The 18,006-nt window shown below is 43.9% G+C and overlaps 1 protein-coding gene and 1 long non-coding RNA gene across 2 annotated transcripts in view; one reads left to right on the top strand and one right to left on the bottom strand.

Moving 5' to 3' along the window:
- LOC115465865 (retinol dehydrogenase 16-like) overlaps positions 1-18,006 on the bottom strand; it is a 101,698-nt gene that overhangs the window by 49,359 nt on the left and 34,333 nt on the right. The gene's annotated exons all lie outside the window — the stretch shown is intronic.
- Positions 25-9,388, top strand: LOC115465870. Its single transcript, XR_003941471.1, has 4 exons — positions 25-192; positions 4,028-4,610; positions 7,016-7,108; positions 9,225-9,388. It is a non-coding gene; the product is annotated as an uncharacterized LOC115465870 (long non-coding RNA).

Here is an 18,006-nt window from a genome sequence, read left to right as displayed (position 1 = left end):
TAGCTCAGTCATGTGAAAAAAAAAACTGTGGCTGAGTGCTGTGAGTGCTGAGCAGCTGCTGCTCTCTTCAGACAAATGAAGTCCGGTCAGTGGGCTTCCTTCCTCTCTGTGAAGACTGCAATTTGTTGCAGATTTAGCCCAGCTGTGCTTGGACACTGACTGCTGCTCCTGCTCCTGCTCCACACTTGATTGGTAGGTTCCTAAAAATACTGATCCAGCTAAGAAATCACTTTTCATTGCTTTTATAATGGTCCCTTCACTTGTTGCCAGACTCTGATAACTACTTGTTTGTAGGCAATTTGGTATGAGAGAGGGAAAGCAAAAAGGGGGAATAAATCATGATTTTTCTGAAGGAGAGATGTATGGACGAGGGCATAGCCAGACCTCGGCGGGAGGGGGGGGGCCAGAGCCCGAGGTGGGGGGCACTGTTTAGCCGCCTCCCCCCGCTGCCGCCACAACCCCCCCCCCCCGCCCCGTCGTCACATCAGGTACCTTGTTTGCTGGCGGGGGTCCCCAATCCCCGCCAGCCGACTCCTTCGTTTTGTGTAGGGTTACCATATGTCCGGGTTTCCCCGGACATGTCCTCTTTTTGAGGGTGCCATCAGGAGTCTGGGCGGGTTTCCGAGTTTTCTCTATTTGTTCGGGTTTCTTTTCAGTTCGGGTCACATGACCATGACCTTTGCACGGGCCAACGCCAGCAGGCAGCAGCGTCTGTGCGTGTGCCAGCCAGCCTGATCAGCTGATCTATTGTCTTGCACTGGGACTTTCTGCGCCTACGCCAGCAGTGTCACCACGCATGCAAGGTCCTCATGCAGTGCACGCGTCGGGTGGCGGCTGGCTGGTGGGCAGAAAGGAGCTCGAACTTGGAGAACAACAACTGGAGGACAACAGAGTAGGTCGGGAGCAGGGCCATGCCTAGGGTCTCTGGCGCCCCCCTGTAGACTATTAGTTGGCGCCCCCCCCCCTGAAAATGATCGCTCACCACTTGCCACACTGAAAGGAATTGTCAGCAATATTCTTAGAAACAAATTGCTATACATTGCAAAATAAGATAGCAGATGTAAATTCTCAAAGTGGACATATTCCAAATGCTAAAAAGAAAATAAAATGATTTTTTTCTACCTTTGTTGTCTGCTGACTTTCTTTTTCCGATCATTCTGATTCTGCTGCTATCTGTCCTCTTAACTCCGTTTCCAGGGTTTCCTTTCCATTTATTTCTTTACTTTCCTCCTTTCTTCTTCATTTCTTGCTCTATATCCATTTCCAGCAATTTCTCCTCTCTCCCTGGGTCCTGACCTCCCATCCATGTCCATCCTTGTCCCTCTCTGCCCTTCCCTCCTCCATCCATAGCCAGCTATCCTCCTCTCTCCCCTCCCCTCCATTTCCAGCAATTTGTCCTCTCCCTGGGCCCTGTCCTCCCATCCATGTCCATCCTTGTCCCTCTCTGCCCTTCCCTCCTCCATCCATAGCCAGCAATCCTCCTCTCTCCTCTCCCCTCCATTTCCAGCAATTTGTCCTCTCCCTGGGCCCTGCCCTCCCATCCATGCCTCTCTGCCCTCCCATCCATGCCTCTCTGCCCTTCCCTTACCTCAGCTCCGTGCCCTGGGCCTTTAAATCTTTTACCTCCGGTCGCAGCAGCGTCAGTGAAAGTGCTGCCGTCTCCCTTCCCTTCATGCTGGTTGGTTCCCTCAGTGTCTCACCTTCTTCTGACGTCAGAAGAAGGCGGGACACTGAGTGAACCAACCAGCGCGAAGGGAAGGGAGACGGCAGCACTTTCACTGACGCTGCTGCGACCGGAGGTAAAAGATTTAAAGGCCTCGGAGGCGCGGAGCTCAGGTAAGCGGCGAGGGTAAGCACTGCGGCGGCGCCCTCCAGAGGTCGGTGCCCTCCTGCGGTACTTACCCCGCTTACCGTATCAGCATGGCCCTGGTCGGGAGTCGGGACCGGACGACGGCAAAGGGCCAAGGCACGGTGCGTGCGTGCACCTACTGACTCACCGCTTGTTTGATTGACTACATCCACGAATCCAGACATGATCACCACTGATGTCTCCTGAGCCGTTGAGCCTCAAAGCCAGGCTGCCAGTAATGTTACTAAGCTGAGCAAAGCTTCAAGAGACGGAGGAATCAAGAAGAGAGAGAGCTGTCTGAGACTGACAGAAGAGCCGTGCGCCGCTTTCTGTGCTGCAACTTGTCCAGAAAGTTTACCAGTTAATTTTTTTTCAAGTTCAACAGGGAGGCTGCAGCAGCACAGCAGCAGACTGTCACTTGTCTCCCCGATCCATCGATCGTAATTCCTCTGCTTCCCCCCTCACACTGCTTTTTTGTTTCCTTATCAGCACAGCAGTGTTTGTCTTAATTAAAGCTTCCCAAAAATCCCACACCACACAAGGAAACCACCTTCCTCCACAGCAGGGAACTAATGTTTTTTTTTTCCAGGTGGTAAGATTTCAGTGAGGCTTTTGCTTTTGTTATCCTATCCTATATAATAATTCTCACCTCCAACAGGATGTGCTTGGGACCGTGCCTGCCAGAAGTGGTCTGCTAGGCAGGCAGGCACTGACCTCAGTGAAATCAGTGACAGACAATTTGGCAAAGCAAAACAATCTGAGTGCTGGCCATTAGGACACAGGGTTGATAGGAGAGTTTTAAAAGACTGAAGGAACCGAAAGTGTTAAATGGGGGAGGGGGGGAGTTGTGAATGACTGAAAGACATGCAAATTTGGGACAGGGAAACAATCTAAATGCTGCCCATTAGCACACAGGGTACATAGGAGAGTTTTAAAAGACTGAAGGAACCAAAAGTGTTCGGGGGGGGGGGGGGTGGGGGGGGGGGGGGGGCAAGTTCTGAATGAATGAAAGAAATGAAAATTTACGAGAGGAACACAATCTGAATGCCGGGCATTTGTACACAGGGTAGATAGGACACTTTTTTAAAAAAATGAACAAATACAGCACTTGCCCTATAAATTTTGTAGTTGTAAATGCTTGCGCTAATTGCGGAATGGAAGAGAGCTATCAGAGTTCAGGCTCTTTATCTATTCCAGACAGTTGATGTCAGCAGAAATGTATGACAGGGTGAGTCTATGCATGCAACAATTTTAAAATACCTGATCAATTTGGCAAGAGCGGGGGGGTGGGGGGGGGGGAAAGGATGTAAGGAATAATAGACAATATAAATGATAGGATCACTATTAAGGTAGCACTCAGCTAGTTGGAAGTTGAATGGATGCAATTTATAATTGTTGAATAGTTTCATGTTATGTAACCAAAGGACTGTTGATCCCCAATATGATAGAAGAAGGGAGTAATTTCCTAGAGAGGGAAGGGCAGTGGAGGGCCAGATGGGGAGAAAAAGGGGGCATATGATGACTACTGTACTAGCCAATCTCTGTTTAGTTTGTTAAATGCTATGCTAATTGATTTATGTACAACGTACTAGTTGCCTGTCTACCTGATTTTGTCATCAATAAAAAACTATTAAACATAAAAAAATGAACGACGCGAAAGTATTACATCTTGGGGGAGGGTTGAGGAGGAAAGCGGTGGGGTATCCGGATACTGGGCGTTAGGGCCACGGGGGTACATAGACTTTTGAAAGCCTTAAGGAACCGAAAGTGTGGGAAGCAGGAGGAAAAGGAGGGGAGGGAACGGGGTGAGGGGCATTAGGAACAGGGGAGGGGGCCCTGTCACACACTCTCATTCTCACACACACACTGTCACACACACAGTCTCACTCTGTCACACACCCGCACATTCACTCTGCCTCTCTCTCTCAAACATACACACTCCCAGGAAATTGTACAGCGCTGCGTAACCCTAGTAGCGCTTTAGAAATGTTAAGTAGTAGTAGTAAAACCTTGCTAGCGCCCGTTTCATTCGTTCCAGAAACGGGCCTTTTTTACTAGTTTATTATATTATTATGCAAACATTCACCAGAGCTCACACTGCCTGCCTAATGCTATGCATCAGAAGCTGCCTGAGACTGACAGAAGCACAGGAGGGAACTAACGTTTTTTTTTTTCCAGGTGGTAAGGTTTCAGTGAGGCTTTTGCAAATATTCACCAGAGCTCACACTATCTGCCTAATGCCGTGCATGCATGTGCAACAGAGACTGGGCGCACGCCTCACACAAAGAATATAAAAACTGCCGAGGTTGGCTTACCTTCTTTAACTACTCTCTTTTCTGAAAAGACCACGCCGGTCAGCTATGCAGCACTGAGGTAATAAAAAAGCAAACACAGTTTTATGACATAAAGTATTGCTCCAGACTCTAACCCTCAGTGTCCTACAAAAAGAATGTGTACATATGTGATACTTGGCACTCTGGTGCTGAGTGATATGACTCGGGTCTGACAGTCCCTGACTCCTACTGGCCCCGCCTGAATCAGAAGATGAGAGAGGAAGCAAGCAAGCTACAGCAGCACAACTGCAAATCCTGAATCCTGCACTGTGACTCTCAGCCTGCCTGCCAGGAGCCAGTCCAAGTTAATCTTGGTTCTTGGAGTACCCAAGAGAGGGTCATTCTGTGGAATTCTCCGCTGCACTGCTGTGCTGTGCACCCCCCCCCCCTCGCCAACGCAACACCACCAACCGACTACTGCACTCAAGGTGAGTAATTGGGAGACTTTTGTGGAGTCTGGGATTGAGGGGGGGCAGGGAATGGGAATGGTGGAAGAGGGCTTGAATACGTGGAAATATATATGCCGGTTGTCCACTCCTCGCCACTCCTGGATAAAAACCATTCATTGATATCCAAAGAAGACTCCACTATGCACTAATTGGGCTCATAAGCAATTCAGGCGGCAGCCTCGCGAGACTTCCATAGAAGTCTTGTATAGGGGGTGGGGAAGGGGTGAGAAAGGGACGGGAAGGGGTGTGACAAGGGGTGGGGTATGTGTTCTCTTTTTATTCTTAGGGCAAATATGGTAACCCTAGTTTTGTGATCAACTGTTTCTGACACCTTACGTCCTGCACGGGGCTACATGCACGGTGCAGGACGTAAGGCATCAGAAACATATGATCACAAAACGAAGGCGCCAGAGTCGACTGGCGCTGAAAAAGACTCTTCAGCTGGCGGGGATTGGGGACCCCCGCCAGCAAACAAGGTACCTGATGCAGCGGTGGCGGGGCAGGGGGCGGGCGGCGGTGGGTCAAATGTAGAGGGGGCCAAGGCATAATCTGCGGGGGCCCATGCCCCCGTGGCCCCACGTAGCTACGCCCCTGGGTATGGTCCTAGGATGAGTGAGATTGCAGCTTTCCTCCTGGCCAAACCGTTAGGATTCCAAAGGATGAGGTGTCTGCACTGAGGTGTTGGTGAGGATAGGGAGACTCCTGACAAAGGGGCAGCTGGCAGGGCTGGCGATGGGGTGTATATGTGATCCTGGCTGTACTGTTGCGAGCAGGAGTGAAAAAAAGAAAAGTGCAACTGTTGCTGTGGTCTTAGGCAGTTTTTAAAGCTGTAAAACTTGGTTGCTTCCCTTGACTGAACTGTGCAAAATCACGTTCTCTCTCTTTTCCTGGGTTGTACATGGAGATAGCAGCGCAATATGCAAACACTATCTCTACTGGTTTCAACAGATGAACTAGGTCATGCTTAGAACAAGAAAATAATAATTCAAATATTAGAATAATATTTAATCGATTGGGAAATACTTAGCTATGGAGCAATTTTTCTTCCTGTCATTTCGGCATCTAATGCATTCCCTTTTTTGACAGCTCTCTGCCGGTGAGCTAATGTAACAAGTTCAGTTTACAGATATTTAGGCTTTTTTTTTTTTTAATAGAATCTCCTTTTATAAATCAAGCTTGTTTTTAACTTTTTTTTTTTTTTAGATTTTAACTCATGCTGTCATTTCAAGTAGCTTACCTTCTAAAACTTGATTTTGTAAACTTTTTTTTAAAGCACATTGTACTTTTAGTACCATTTCTAAATGACTAACCTGCTTATAATCGAACGAGAAAAACGCCCAAGTTCCGACCTAAATCGGGAGATGGACGTTTATCTCACAAAACCGAATAAAGCGGTATAATCGAAAGCCGATTTTTGGACGTTTTCAACTGCACTCCGTCGTGGATGCGGACAAAGTTGATGGGGGCGTGTCAGAGGTGTGGCGAAGGCGGAACTGGGGCGTGGTTATCTGCCGAACAAAGATGGGCGCATTTCACTGATAATGGGAAAAAAGTATGCGTTTTTAGCTAGAATTTAGGACACTTTTCCTGGACCCTGTTTTTTCACGAATAAGGCCCCAAAAAGTGCCCTAAATGACCAGATGACCACTGGAGGGAATCGGGGATGACCTCCCCTGACTCCCCCAGTGGTCACTAACCCCCTCCCACCACAAAAAAATGATGTTTCACAAATTTTTATTTTCACCCTCAAATGTCATACCCAGCTCCCTGGCAGCAGTATGCAGGTCACTGGAGGAGTTGTTAGGGGGTGCAGTGGACTTCAGGCAGGTGGACCCAGGCCCATCCCCCCTACCTGTTACAATTGTGCTGCTTAATGCTTATTAGTCGTCCAACCCCCCCAAACCCACTGTACCCACATGTAGGTGCCCCCCTTCACCCCTTAGGGCTATAGTAATGGTGTAGACTTGTGGGCAGTGGGTTTTGAGGGGGATTTGGGGGGCTCAACACACAAGGGAAGGGTGCTATGCACCTGGGAGCTCTTTTACCTGTTTTGTTGGTTTTGTAAAAGTGCCCCCTAGGGTGCCCGGTTGATGTCCTGGCATGTGAGGGGGACCAGTACACTACGAATCCTGGCCCCTCCCACGAATAAATGTCTTGGATTTATTCGTTTTTGAGCTGGGCGCTTTCATTTTCCATTATCGCTGAAAAACAAAAACGCCCAGCTCACACATTGTTGAATAAAACATGGGCATCTATTTTTTTCGAAAATATGGTTCGGTCCGCCCCTTCACGGACCCGTTCTCGGAGATAAACGCCCATGGAGATAGGCGTTTTCGTTCAATTATGCCCCTCTATTAGAAGCTAATTAATCCCTTCCTTGGCAGCCCCACCAAAATGGGAGAAAGCCTTCAGTACATCTGGGCTGAAAAGTTATTGCACAGTGTCCTGGACTGGATAGTACTATGTGCTAGATATAGGTATGTATGTATGTTATGTTTTTGTCCTAGACATCTGGGGCTAAGGCTATATACTGGGGCATTACATCATTCTGCAGCACAGTAAGTGTGTTTGATTAACAGTGTCTGATCCTGAAAGTTTCGTGGGGTTAGAAGTGCTGACAAAGCAGTCTGCCTCTCAGAAGCTCAGTGGCTTAAAATCTTTGCTACAACCTGCAGTTAAAAGTGCTTTAGAGCACTCTTTCAGGCTCATTTTCAAAAGAGAAGGGCGCCTATCTTTCAACACAAATCGGGAGATAGGCGTCCTTTTCTCAGGGTCGCCCAAATCGGCATAATCGAAAGCCGATTTTGGGCTTCCCCATCTGCTTCCCATCACAGGGATGACCAAAGTTACCGGGGGCGTGTCAGAGGCGGGACTGGGGCGTGCCTAACAGATGGGCGTCCTCGAGCAATAATGGAAAAAAGAAGGGTGTCCCTGACGAGCACTTGGCTGACTTTACTTGGTCCATTTTTTCTTACGACCAAGCCTCAAAAAGGTTCCCGAACTGACCAGATAACCACCGGAGGGAATCGGGGATGACATCCCCTGACTCCCCCAGTGGTGACTAACCCCCTCCCACACTGAAAAAAATCAACATTAAAAACTTTTTTTGCCAGCCTCAAATATCACACTCAGGTCCATCGCAGCAGTATGCATGTCCCTGGGGGGGGGGGGGGGGGGAGGAGGAGGTGTGTGTGTGTGTGTCAGCGGAGGCATAGCGAAGGCGTGGATGTCCTTTCAAACATTTTGGACGTCCTGAACTGCCCCCCCCCCCCCCACAGGGACGGCCAAATTTCAAGAGAGAGGAGTGGCCTAGTGGTAAAGCACTGGTCTTGTAATCCAGAGGTGGCCAGTTCAAATTCCACTGCTGCTACTTGTGATCCAAAATCCAAGAAAAAATAAATAAAGGGGGTGTCAGAGGCATAGCAAAGGCATGGATGTCCTTCTCAAAGTAACATCCACATTTTGGACATCCTCAACTGCCGGACCGCCCCTACCCCCTTCCTACACCACTGATACAGTGGACCAGTCATTCCCATATGGGATGACAGGATAGGCAGAGTGAGTCAGAGAAATTAGGGAGGACAGAGACTATGTTTCTGCAGGAGGAAAGGTCTTTATTACTTACCAATCTTTGGATGATAACAAAGCAATATGGCAATACAGCAGTTAGGTAAAGTAATTAGAGTAATTAGGGTAAAATAATTAGATAATGAAGCAATTAGGCAATAGGGCAATTAGACAATTAGGTAATTACAAATAGCTACAAAGGCTTACGCTCTGTCGATCATCTGACCCCCCTCTCGACTAATACAGTACCACAGTGGCTTTATATACACTGGACTGAGCAGCAATCCCCCCTTCCAACTTGCAAGTTCAGCTAAATTCTATGTTACATGTGTTCCATCAGCTAACTTCTGTGTCACGCAAAATGGTACATGCTATCTGAATGTTTATAGAACACAACATCTTATAATAAGTCCAAGGTTACTTTTACAGAAGATTTTAGATGCCATTTCGTTATAGGAATTTTCTAGTACCCAGGTCTTTATCTAATAATCTCAAAACATCTTCACTTCCAAACTATATATACATTCTTGTGTAGAATCAGTGGCACCAGTTCTGCCAGGGGAGGGGGGATGAATGCTCCTTGCTGGGTTAGCAGGACCATGCAGCTCTCAGCAAAAGTACAGAGAAATGCAGTTCTTAAGTTTGAGCTTTTAGCTTATGCAGTTCATAGGTCACACCTGACCTGTCAGTGGTCAGAAAAAGAGCAAATCAATTCAAAGTCTGTTTCTAAGTAAGAGAAAAGTTGAACGTCTTTCTAACATTCACTGGTACTTTGGAAATGAAAATAAACAGGGTTTGCTGATAATGGATATGAACTTGCATTTGGGACCCAGGTTAGTGCTTGTTATGTGGTTAGAGTAGCACTTAATGCTATATGTTTTTTAATTGATGGTATCTGAGAAAGTTAAGAGTCCATAGTCTAAGCAAGATTTTAAGTTAGATGAATTATTTGCAATTTTTGCATTTTTATGTTTTATTCCCTATTGATCTTATTTTTCATGTTTTCATGTTGTTATTTTTTTAAAGGACTTAAGTCCCGTTTGTTGTGCATTCAGCTGGTTTCTTCATTCTAAATTACAGAGATTGAATGGTGAGTTTCTTTAGTTCTTTGCCGCTTAACCCTAATTTTGGCACTTTCTAACATAAGGACTATAACATTTGTCATTTGCATCACAGTAGGTATAATGCAACATAGTAACATAGTAGGCGACGGCAGAAAAAGACCTGTATGGTCCATTGAGTCTGCCCAACAAGATAAACTCATATGTGCTACTTTATATACCTGACTCTGGAATTCGTTGACAGAGAATGTGGTAAAGGCAGTTAGCTTAGCATAGTTTAAAAAAGGTTTGTACGGCTTCCTAAAGAAAAAGTCCATAGACCATTATTAAATGGACTTGGGGAAAATCCACTATTTCTGGGATAAGCAGTATAGAATGTTTTGTACTTTTTTGGGATCTTGCCAGGTATAATGCAACGACTGTCTTATTTCCACCAATTGACAGTTTTTTGTCACGGCACCCTTTCATTAGGAAATTTAAACCTTTTACATTTACTATATTCAGCTTTACACATCTTCACTTATTGCCTGATTTATATAAGAACACTTTATAGTTAAACCAATTTGGCACTATTCAATATCACTTCTTCATTATTTTACACTTAAGTTCCTAATGATTCACTTGTGACACAGTGGTTCACGTACTCCTCAGATTGCTCCATATGCATGTCCACATTATATATGTGCATTGGTTCTTTCAAGTTTTCTCTTTGTGTTGTCAGTTTTTTAATTGTATTTGGTTCATAGTATGATTTCTAATTATATTTATGTTTAATATAGACCCCTGATGCAGGTGCTTTGTGCCGAAACACGGTCTTTGTCGGGTCAATGGTACAAGATTGATGTACAAAACACATGCTGTGCAATTAAAGGATTTGTCCTGATTGTTGAAGGCTCCTAATACCTTTTTGTTTCTTGAATTGTTCTCTGTATAAAATATAGATGTACTATGAAAGAAAAGTCTGCCTTTTAAAAAATTTGTCTTCCAAGAGATAAAAAGCAGGCTGCCTAAGATGTCAGCAGAGATGCCACATTACCCACTTCCAGGAAGCAGACCCTATGGTCTATGCTGATTTTGAACGTACACCCCAAAGCAGTGTAGGATTTATATAGAAATCACTGCTGCAGGTCTTATAATGCATCATAATTGGGTTGTCAGAAAGTCAATACTATCCTAAAATCTCCATCTTGGAACTGGGAACGTGGCAGCTCTGGGTCAGTCACCCTGAAGTTGCATTTAGACAAAAGAATGTTAATATCAAAATAACACTTAGTAAAAGAACTAGTAATATACAGACTCAGACTTGATTTTAACTTTAAATAGTTATTTAGAGATTCTTCATGGATCTAATAGTCAATAGATGGCCTTTTCATGCCACCATGTACTTTCCAGAATTGGGAGGGTACATCTAGTAGCGTTATAGAAATGATAAATAGTAATAGTAGTAGAGGTAATTATAGGGAAAAAAACTGACCAGTATAAATACTCAGATGAAAAGCAGTTTCCTGTCTTTGTCTGACCTGTAGGCTTCTTTTCGAAAGAGAAGGATGCCCATCTTCCAACACAAATTGGAAGATGGGCGTCCTTCTCACAGGGTCGCCCAAATCGGTATAATCGAAAGCCGATTTTGGGCGTCCCCAACTGCTTTCCATTGCGGGGATGACCAAAGTTCACGGGGGCGTGTCGGAGGCGTAGCGAAGGTGGGACTTGGGCGTGCCTAACACATAATGGAAAAAAGGGCGTCCCCGACGAACATTTGGACGACTTTAGGTGCCCGAACTGACCAGATGACCACCTGAGAGAATCGGGGATGACCTCCCCTTACTCTCCCAGTGGTCACTAACCCCCTCCCTAAAAAAATATCTTTTAAAATATTTTGTGCCAGCCTCAAATGTCATACTCAGGTCCATCACAACAGTATGCAGGTCCCTGGAGCACTTTTAGTGGGTGCAGTGCACTTCAGGCAGGTGGACCCAGGCCCATCCCCCCTACCTGTTACGTTTGTGGTGGTAAATGTGAGCCCTTCAAAACCCACAAGAAACCCACTGTACCCACATATAGGTGCCCCCCTTCACCCATAAGGGCTATGGTAGTGGGGTACAGTTGTGGGGAGTGGGTTTGGGGGGGGGGTTGGGGGCTCAGCACACAAGGTAAGGGAGCTATGCACCTGGGAGGAATTTCTGAAGTCCACTGCAGTGCCCCCTAGGGTGCCCGGTTGGTGTCCTGGCATGTCAGGGGGACCAGTGCACTACGAATGCTGGTTCCTCCCACAACCAAATGGCTTGGATTTGGTCGTTTCTGAGATGGGCGTCCTCGGTTTCCATTATCGCCGAAAATCGGGGATGACCATTGTGTAGAAGTAAGAAGGAAAAATACAGAAAAGCTGAGAAGGCATAACCTTGAAAAGGAATGTGCACATACAATAGTCAGTGGAAAACTGAGCTGTGCAAACACAAGCCTGGTCTGACAGATGAGATTAGAAACAGACAATGTCTGATAGCAGAAATGCTGACTTGTGGTTAAGAAGAAAAAGCAAGGCTAAAGATAAGGGAAAATTAACAGGACACAGACACAGATGTGAGCAATTAGGGTGTACAAAGTTTAAGTAAAGAACAGCCAAAATATTCTGTATATAAGTAAGGACAGAAAAATTGTTAGCAAGCAACTTCATCTCTGTGCTTGATGCATACTTGCTTCCTATGTAACATGATTACATAGCACTGTCATAATAGTGACAGTTGAATAAAAAGAAAAATTTTTACTGTATCTTTTGTATGCTTATTATTATTTTATCCAATTGAACTCACAATTTGAACAAATTGGTGCCCCGTGTGAGGAGTCAGCGGCAGGACTGCTGACAAGTTATCTGTTTTTGGTTGATTGATCAACGGTGCATCGGTCTTACGATACTGATCAGCTCGTGAGAGGTGCTCTGCAATCTTCTGATTCGTAGACGGGGACTGCTTGGTTTTTTGTGAGAAAAGCGGGACCCCCGATGCCTGTTTCGGTGATTGACTAACAACGCCCCGGTCTTGCAATACTGGCCAGCTTGTGAGAGGTTCGTTGCAATTACTTGATCCGAGGTATCTGCTTAGGTGGTGAGTATATTGACGTCATACTGCATACTTTTCTGTATTTTTTGACCCTGTTTGTTGTGATCCTTTTTCATTTCTTTCTTCTTTTTATTCTTTGTTACTATTTACAATATTATTGTATTTGTTGTAAAATGGCTAATATTAATATTGATATTGAGGTTCCTGTCTCTTCTACAGCAGACGGTACAAGCTTTGTATATGCAGCACCAGGATTTCGTTGCTGGGGATAATGTTGTTTATCTTTCTTGAATCTGGTTGTTAAAAAGGGTATGATAATTCATGCTTTTCTTTAAGTCTTATGGGTATAGTATTACGGAGGTTAAATACAAAGCCTCCCTTCAGGAATGTAGCCTTGATAGTTTTTTTTCCTCCAGCTGTGCTGCTATGTTAACTTTCAACTTTGTGATTTACTGAAAGGTGCATGACGGCATTTTCTGATGTTTAAAATAAATAAATAAATAAATAGGAATTATTTAGCTGAGTTTTGGATTGTGTAGTTATTACAAATTTTATATACCTTGTATACCAGGATTTTGTGCTATCCCAGTGCCCTTCTAGGCAACTGCCTGGGTTGCCTCACTTTGTTTCTCTTTTATTACATTAGATTTAATTTATAGCTCCATGCTGCACTTGGGTTCAAAGCACGGTGCATCTGTTGTAATTTACTGTGAGATTTATAGTCCCTAAAGAATGTAAAGAAAACCACAGAAGGTATCCCACACTCCAAAAGCTAAAACATTGGATTTTAAAACTCAGCTGCCTGTAGCCATGATTCATTTGCCTTTTTTGCAAACCTTATGAGTCTCGTAGGCAGTACAAATCACAGCTGCTTAATTGTATTGCACTAAATTTGTTTTCCTCCACTGCAGGGGAGGAATGCAAATTCCTAAGTTATTCATGAGATTTGCAGACTATTTCTTGCCTATTCCCTGTATCTACCTCATTAAGATTTGTACAATAAATGTTTGTCTAGTGACATATTCCACGTGTATGTTCTGTACCACAGGTAATTGAGATTTCAGAGAGATAAGTTTTAGGTTTCATGTGGATTTTCAGTGTTCAGTTGTTTGCTTATGATGTCACTCTTCTTTCTTTTATTGATGACTTGCTCCCTCTGCTGATCTTTGTGTGTATTACATGCACAAGTTGCTTTGGGAAAGAAAGAAAAAAAAAAAAAAAGAAGACAGTCCCTGCCCAGAGGAGCTTGCGGTCTAGACTAGGGCAGACAGATAAGACTCACAATTACAGACTTTTGTTTTAATAATGTGATTTATGCAAAGAACCGTTTGTCTACTTAATGTGTTTAATTCATCATGCTTGTGATAAATATATCTCTGTGTTACTTTAGGCAATTGTGACTCCAGAGATATTGCCCTCTCCAGGGTAAAGGAATTTAGCTGAATGCTCAGATTAAGAAGTTGTTAATGTACCTTGAATGAGAATGCTTTGTGCTGCTATAGAACATTTCTAGGCACCTGCCTACGTGCTGACATCATCCTTGTTCTAACTTTTCTCCATAAATCATATGTCATGATTTTAGCTGGACGCTTAAACCTGGTTGTCCAGAGAGGTGAGGTGTACCATGATAAAGATCTAAATGTAAGTTTTAAATCATAGGGAATCACATTATGAAGAAGATGGAAGCAAGTTCCCATTCATTGAAAGGTTACTGAGATGTTTGAAGCTTGTAAAAGATATACTGCCAATGTGCAAGTTGTGTGAATAGTGTGAATAACCACATGGCAGGAGTACATGATTATGTGCTATGAAAGTACACTTGTAAGTTAGAAAGAAGGGTTGTGGAAGTGGATATATGTGGGAGTGTTTCAACAGGACTATACTGTTTGGGGATGGGCCAGAATAGCAATTCATTTTATTCTGTATTACCTATCAAAAGAAGCATGAAATTTGAGTATAGAAGTAAGCTAATGGCATTTTGTTAAGGGTTTGACCAGATATTGAGTGAATCATTATCATTTATGCCCTGAGGCCTACATAGAGGCCCTGTTTTGATTACTTGATTTAAAATGGATGCAGGAAAAACTAAATGGATACACCCGAGTGGAAAGATATGTATTTCTATTTCTGAATTGATAAATAATTTGTATAATTGGCATGTGACATTGCACTTACCAGCGTCTGACATGAGTAAAGCTATGGAAGTCTCATTTTGGCATCCAAATATGCTTTCTTATGCCACAAGAATTGTATTAAACTGTTTAGTTTGATCCAAAAATATAGTACATCGAGGTCCAGTTATTTCTCCTGGATCCATTCCAATTCCAACGGGACCCGGAGTAGAATGGCATTTGGACTTCACAGATATGGTAATACCGGTAAAAAGTAAAAGGTATCTGTTAGTATGGGTGGATGCCTTTACAAAATGGGTGGGCACAGGTAGTAATTGATTCATTTTTACATCATATTCTACCAGCACACGGGTGCCCAAAGAAGTTGGTCACGGACAATGGTAGTCATTTTGTTAATGCTTTGGTAAAAGATATGACTCAACTTTGTGGTATACTGCATAGACAAGTGGCAGTATATAGGCCTACTTCAAATGGCCTAGTGGAACGCTACAATGGTCTGATCAAAACAAAACTTAGAGTTCTTTTGAAGGCTCTAAATAAAATAATGAAAACAATACACCTGGTTAGATGTATTGCCAATTGCGCTGTTACAATTAAGAAGTCATCCAAGTTCAAAATTGCAAATTTCACCTTTTCAGTTACATACAGGACGCGATCCCAGAGGGATACCTGTATCAAATATAGATCAATCGACTGAAGGTGTGACAAGTTACTGGAATCAAATTAATCCAATAATAAATTTGACCAGAGACATGGCAATAAGAGATTCAAAACGACTGCCTAACATGACTTTTTGTTCTCAGTTCTCAATAGGTCAGAAAGTCTTGAGGAAAAACTTCACACACAAGACTTGGAAAGATCCAATCTACGTCGGACCATTTGAAATAAAAGAACTCACCCATACTGCTGCACGATTAAGTGATCATACTACCTGTGTACATTTATCCGACATAAGACGTGTCATTGGTACTGAGTGATTGAAAAGGCACTCATCTAGAGTATTGTCGTGGTACATTTTATGGTTAATGAATGATGTTTGGACCTACACACCAGCCACATCACTGACACGGCAATGAGGTAGTGGGAAGTTGGACAATAAAAACCCCACCGTACAACTAGACAACAAGATAAACCACCCGTGGAAAGCATGTCTAAGAGAGAGTACCATTAGAGAACAGTGTTTAATAATAAATAAAGAAAACACTTATTGTACATTTACTATGTTCCGCTCAGGATTTGAAAGTTTTTCAGAAACCACAAACAATTTGTTTAATAACAAGAAATAAGGAGACTATTGAAAGTAATGAGTTCCTGAAAAGGCGAAATGAGAGCTTAATAAATGACTGACTGGACATTTACCTTCAGCTAATAAATTTCTGAATAGGATAGCACACCCATTGTTAGTAGTGTTATTAGTTAGTATAGTATAGTACTAGTAATATGTTTTCTAACTTGTAGAAATGGAAAAGGAAAGAAATAAAATTAATAATATGCACAACATGACAAACGTAATGTACAGTAGAGTACAACAAAGGGAAGTGTAGAAAGGAAAGGTAATATGCTTAAAACTTCTAACCACAAATGCAGTAAAGGAAGGACGAGGAATAAAAACACTTGAAAGAAAATGTTCTTTAGCTATGACGGCCCAGATAGAAGGAGTGATGAGAAATGCCATATCCTAATCTGGCTCAAACATGCTAATAGAACTATAGTGTGGTGAACACTGTAAAACAGTGTTCAAAGGGAGGTTTGTGTAGAAGTAAGAAGGAAAAATACAGAAAAGCTGAGAAGGCATAACCTTGAAAAGGAATGTGCACATACAATAGTCAGTGGAAAACTGAGCTGTGCAAACACAAGCCTGGTCTGACAGATGAGATTAGAAACAGACAATGTCTGATAGCAGAAATGCTGACTTGTGGTTAAGAAGAAAAAGCAAGGCTAAAGATAAGGGAAAATTAACAGGACACAGACACAGATGTGAGCAATTAGGGTGTACAAAGTTTAAGTAAAGAACAGCCAAAATATTCTGTATATAAGTAAGGACAGAAAAATTGTTAGCAAGCAACTTCATCTCTGTGCTTGATGCATACTTGCTTCCTATGTAACATGATTACATAGCACTGTCATAATAGTGACAGTTGAATAAAAAGAAAAATTTTTACTGTATCTTTTGTATGCTTATTATTATTTTATCCAATTGAACTCACAATTTGAACACCATCTCTAAGGACGACCATCTCTAAGGTCGACCTAAATGTTGAGATTTGGGCGTTCCCGACCGTATTATCAAAACGAAAGATGACGCCCATCTTGTTTAGATAATACGGGTTTCCCCGCCCCTTCGCTGGGACGTCCTGCGAGGACATCCTCAGGAAAGCTTGGACGCCCCTTTTGATTATGCCCCTCTAAGTGACTGCACCATACTCTCCACCTGACATTGGCTGGTTAAACAAGGACATCACTGCCATTGAAACAGAATAAGGAGTGAGATGTAGGAGATCATACCATGAACAGAGTTGGGAGCAAGTCCGTGCCATGCTAATTCTGCTTCCCTTTTCCAGGATGGCTGCCATGGTTCTTTGCCCATATATGTTAGAGACCCTTAGAGAGTGAGTGGACATTTATTTTGTGGTGGATTGTGTGGATGAGCAGAAAGAAGTTACATGTGTAGAAGGTTCAGCCAATACAACTAGTCGAATGAATGTGTAAGCCTCCCCCGCCTCCCCCCAGTTTGGGCTCAGGCTACCTTCAAAAACTGTAGCACCAGATTCATGGCTGGCAGGGATGCTTAAATCCTGCCACAGTGGCGTACCAAGGGGGGGAGCGGTGGGGGTGGTCCGCGCGCCTGTCAGCTCTTCGTTTTCATGCTCCCTTTGCCCCGGAACAGGTTACTTCCTGTTCCGGGGCAGAGGGAGCATGAAAACGAAGAGCCGGCAGGCGCGCGGCACCCCCCCCCCCCCCCCAGCAGCATGCACCCGGGGGGGTTCTTTCACCGGGGGATAGGGGGTTCTTTCGCCAGGGGGGGCATCGCGCTGTTCCGGGGGGGCGCTGCACCCAGGGGGCGGGGTGCATCGGCGATCCACCCTGGGTGTCAGCCCTCCTAGGAACGCCACTGTCCTGCCAGCCAAAGAAGATTCTCGGCCTGAGCTGAGAGGGGAGGCAGGGGTTTGTTGATGTTTGTTCTGTACTGTTTGTGATTTATAAAACGACAGTTGTACAGAATATTGTTTCTTTTTATACTTTAATAAAATGATTTAAATATAAAATCATAACTGTTCAAAGCTTGTGCAAATGGGATCAGACAGAGCTTGCAGGGATTCGGCAAGGATGGGGACAGTGCTCATGAGGACTGTCTGTGGGGAAAAGGAGGGGAAGGGGCAGGGACAGGGTCATTCTCTAGTGCCAAGCATATAAAAACCCAAATCCCTGAAACTAACCATTATTTGAAGGGATTACAGACATAAGTGAAGGAGTCAAAGCAATGTATCATTTTACTATGGTCAGTTAATGCTGTACAAACTCAGGAAAGAGAAACTATCTGAGACAATTTTGTTCTGCACCA

Source organism: Microcaecilia unicolor, chromosome 3 (genome assembly GCF_901765095.1).
Source record: "Microcaecilia unicolor chromosome 3, aMicUni1.1, whole genome shotgun sequence".
NCBI lineage: Eukaryota > Metazoa > Chordata > Amphibia > Gymnophiona > Siphonopidae > Microcaecilia > Microcaecilia unicolor.
This window is presented reverse-complemented; position numbering and strand designations above follow the sequence as displayed.